This window comes from Ictalurus furcatus, unplaced genomic scaffold (assembly GCF_023375685.1).
Source record: "Ictalurus furcatus strain D&B unplaced genomic scaffold, Billie_1.0 scf2, whole genome shotgun sequence".
NCBI lineage: Eukaryota > Metazoa > Chordata > Actinopteri > Siluriformes > Ictaluridae > Ictalurus > Ictalurus furcatus.
In genome coordinates this window covers 28,755-33,666 of record NW_026521051.1, presented here as the reverse complement: position 1 = coordinate 33,666, position 4,912 = coordinate 28,755, and the positions used below count along the sequence as shown (strand labels likewise).

General features: G+C 40.4%; 1 pseudogene; it reads left to right on the top strand.

The window, feature by feature from the left end:
* The first annotated feature begins 598 nt into the window (after positions 1 to 598).
* Positions 599 to 4,804, top strand: LOC128604763 (DNA excision repair protein ERCC-6-like; annotated as a pseudogene).
* The last annotated feature ends 108 nt before the right edge of the window (positions 4,805 to 4,912 follow it).

Sequence of the window (4,912 nt, the reverse complement as noted above, 5' to 3'; positions counted from 1 at the left end):
GAATGGGCCCATACACAAAGTATACTATTATTTAAAGCTCAATCGCATTTGAAGAGAATGGTGTACAGTCAAAAAACCAACTGTAAAGTGTTCATCTAGGTGTCAGGTATGATGCACACCTTTTAGATTTTTGATATTTAACCCTACAATGTATGAACCAAATAAACCTTCACGAATGCATAAAGGGGGTCAAAATGACCCATACTGGATTGAATGGTTTTCTTCAAAAAATAGATGTCCTGCTAATGAAATAATTAAAAGAACTGATGAGCCACAAATTTTTTAATATTTCAAAATTTCGTCCGTCCTTTCTTCTGCACCATTCTGCTTATTGTGCCCTGAACATGCGTCATCATTATTTAGCATTATCATCTTCATTTCAACAATTGTCAGGAGTTCAAGAGGTTGAAATGATTTTTAATACTATTCTTAATATTATAAATATATAATAAATATATATATATATATATATATATATATATATATATATATATATATATATATATATATATTACACACACACTCTTACTGCCACTACTAAAACACCAAGCATTATTCCTGTGGAAATATTCTAAGTTTTGAGGCCCGTTTTAGAAAATGCAGTTAGGTATTGACCCAAACTATTGTTTTAAATTCAAAGATAGGGAAAATGTTGAGAGAGATGAGGAAATTGATGAGGTGAGTGAGGGGCACAATAAACTCCATGAAACAAAGGAAAGAAGAGATGAAGACTATCCTTGTGACAGGGGAGATGACGGGAACAGCACTGGTGATAAAGATGATGATAATGCTAATAATTATGACGCATGTTCAGGGCACAATAAGCAGAATGGTACAGAAGAAAGGAGGAACAAGGAATATTCTTGTGACAGGGAAGTTGAGGGCTCGAAAGGGTGACTGGAAATGCTGCCTATGTGAATAATTTTGAATTCCTTTGGCTGCCATCCACAAAAAAACATTCGTGTATCATCAGTTCTTTTAATTATTTCATTAATACGACGTCTATTTTTTGAAGAAAACCATTCAATCCAGTACGGGTCATTTTGACCCCCTACGAGAACCCAATCACACGGGTGAGGGAGAAAGATGCCACGCCCGGAGAGAAAGCACTTGGGCTTAAAATCTCACAGAACCTGTCCGAGCTTATCAGGCCGTACTTCCTGCGCGGGACCAAAACTGGATAGGAAGCAGCTTGCACACGGAGCCAAAGAGGAAGATCAGGAACAGGAAGTGCAGAATCAGCAGAGTGCTAGAGTGAATGAGATCCCATCTTTAACGCGCAAGATGGATCTGATCGTGTGGACGTACCTGAGTGACGTTCAGGAGGACATCTACAGACAATTCATCTCTCTGGACCACATCAAAGAGCTGCTAGCAGACCTCACAGTGCTCAAAAAGCTCTGTGATCATCCCAGATTGCTCTCTGCCCGAACTCTTACTCAGCTCGGACTCGGGGTGTGGCCAGCCAACTTCCATGAGGATGATTGCCAATCAGCCCTGAGCAGCAGCATTGTGGGCGTGACTGACGAGACGCTGATCAGTGAGTCGGGAAAACCTGCGTTTCCTGCTGAGTCTAATGGAGAGTCTGAGGGATGAGGGCAAGCGCACACTCATCTTCTCCCAGTCCAGGAAGATGCTGGACATCATTGAGCGTGTGCTGACCAACAGAAAGTTCCGTCTTCTGCGTGTGGACGGCACCATCACGCAACTCGCTGAGAGAGAAAGATGCATTGCTCTCTTTCAGACAGATGCACACTACTGTCTTTCTACTGACCAGACAGGTGGGTGGACTCGGTCTCACCCTCACTGCTGCCAACAGGGTGGTGATCTTCGACCCCAGCTGGAACCCCGCGACGGACGCGCAAGCAGTAGACCGAGAGTACCGTATTGGCCAGACAAATGATGTGATCATCTACAGACTTATCACATGTGGAACTGTGGAGGAGAAGATCTACAGACGACAGGTGTGTGTGTTGTGTGTGTGTGTGTGTGTGTGTGTCGGGGTGTGTGTGTGAGTGTGGCAGAGACCTATAAACAGATCAAAAACTTTACATCAAACAATTAGCTTAAACTGTTTTTCATTATTCTTACAGTTGGACTAAAATGAAAATGTTTTTGAAATACATGACAACATTGCTGTGTTACATTTATACTCATGGAAGGTCAAAGTTCACTTTTACTCAGCTGTATTTGGTACTTGTTAGTTTTGCACTTCTGATTTTTGTTCTGCTCAGATTAATGTTCTATAATTAGAAAAATGTTTTAGTGCCATTGATATAGAGATTTTTTATATTTATATAGAGTCAAATTTCAAGGTTCTTTTGTCATGAATTAGTTTTGTCAAATTCTATTTTGGTATTTAAATGTACAGCAAATAATCATATAATAATCATTTTAGTCCAGCTGAAAAAGACAGTATGTGTGAACACCTAACTTTGATTAGCTACCAAGCTACCAAGCGATGTTCGATACTAACATTAGTTCAGACTTTATGTAACGTCAGCTAGCTTCTCTGGCTAACGTAACTTAATTCAGTACATGAGTATCTAGGTAAGTTAGACAGGTTAGCAATTTCTTTAGTTGTATTATGACATTAGTTACATCTTTTCCCTATTTGCTGTCATTATTGGCAATAGTACATTTTATTCTTTGTTGAGGTTTTCCTTATCGATGGCGTGTAACTTGCTTATCTAAGTCAATGGATGTAACTACCATCCCAAAGTGACGGTACAGAGAAATCTCCAATCAGCTGTGAAATTTGATTAGCTTGGCAATAAGCATCTTTCAGACACCAGTCACACAATCGTTTGTCCAAACACTGATTGTTGTTTGGAAGCTCAGTCCTGTTGCCAGCTTACTTTACCTTTCCGTTTGAGATCAAGCCACATCTCGGGGTTTTTTTGTTGTTGTTTTTTTTGGTTGTTGTTTTTTAAAATTTTATTATTTTTTTTTTTTTTAGAACTCTCACTTTTTACATTCCTTCTGATATGTCACCTAAATGCATTCTTAAGTTCATTCTGCTTGAGGCGCTCTACAAAAGCTTAGTGGAGTAGTACTCCAACAACCCAGGAGTAGTTGATTAAAAATAGTCGAGAGTATTTGTTTATAAAACGAATTGTTGAAGCCCTAAAGAGAGCAGTGTTCCTGTGGACCTCAGGGGAAGCAGTAAGGAGCTCTGTTCATTTGTGAACTTTAAGAAAAGTCTCCTGGGTGAAGCGCTTCATGAATCTGGGAGATGTTGAGTGTGTGCAAAAAATTTTAAATATAAAATGTAAAGAGTTTAAGATTTCACAGCATATTTCTGTGTGTTATTTCAGTATTAATGTTTTTATTATTATTTTAAAACCTTTTTTTTTTTTTAAAAAAAACAAAAACAAAAAAAAAAACACACACCTATGTGCCAGGGTGTACAAACGTTGTTTTTTTGGGTTTTTTTCCTGGTTGTGTATTTAAAATTCTTACTTGAACCGGTACATCTATACTATATATTTACGTAATGTGTGTGCTTGTGTGTGTATTTGCACATATATGTGCACGTATGTGTGTGTTTTCCTACTATAGGTGTATAAGGACTCTTTGATCCACCAGACGACGGGCCATAAGAAGAACCCATTTCGGTACTTCTCTAAGCAGGAGCTGAAGGAGCTTTTCACACTGGAGGACACGTACTCGTCCTCCACTCGGCTGCAGCTGCAGTCGCTCCACTCGTCTGCGTGTCGCTCCGACCCTGAGCTGCAGTGCCACATCTCCTCTCTGAAGGGCATGAATGTGTTTAGCGTGTCCCGTCATGACCTGCTGTTCTCTAATGAGGAGGATGAGTATACTCAGCAGGATGAGGACAAATATGGTAACAATTTGGCCCATATCTGTTCAGCGGTGCCATATCTAGGCCATATGTGACGGATAATACCCACATGTGGCCCAAATGTACTTGCTGTCTGGTTGGGGTGTGAAAATTTTAGATGCTGGATTGACAGTTAAATTAAACAACAATATGTACAGCAAGATTATTAATTAGAGTAGCAGAAGTAATGAAAATAGCAAATAATGTTGTTCATAAATACAGGTAATGGGATTTAGTGTTAATAGTGCAGGAGTAAGTGTAAATATGAATCTGAAACAGATGTGGCTGTTCATCTCAGTGCTTTAATTGAAGAAAAAAGTCAAAAAAAATTTTAGCCATGTTGTATAACGTACATAAAGAGCAAGCAGGCGGAGCTTGTGTGCCCAAACATGATCAGTGCTTGCTTTGATGTACAAAACTCCTCATATGGCATACAGCATGCACCATACAGCATTCCTCAAATCTAGGCCTATTCTAGATTTAAAATTCTAAAGAACTTTAGCTGGAAGACCCACCCACACACTGCGTGTGTCAGTGACTGTGTCTGTACAGTTGGATGATGAGCAGGTGAGTGTGAGTGACTCGGGTGTCTGTACAGTTGGTTGATGAGCAGGTGTGTGTGTGTGTGTGTGTGTGTGTGTGTGTGTGTGTGTGTCAGTGACTCGGGTGTCTGTACAGTTGGATGATGAGCAGGTGTGTGTGTGTGTGTGTGTGTGTGTGTGTGTGTGTGTCAGTGACTCGGGTGTCTGAACAGTTGGATGATGAGCAGTTGTATCTCACTGTCTCTGGGGTTTATGTCAGTGGCCTTCAGAAAAAAGTCCAGGGCTTCCTGTTTCCTCCCTTCAGCCAAACACTGTTTCCCAGAATGCACCAGTGAATCAAACGATTCCTCTTGATGTTTGACATAATTTGGACTCTGCACTTCAGTGGCTGCACACTGATGCACAACTTCACTAGAGGCCAGTTCGACATCATTGGATTCATCAGTGAAACTCTTTACCATCACCTTCCTCTTCCTCCTCGCACTCAACCATGTGTTTGCTAGGCTCTGGCTCGTCCTCTGACTCC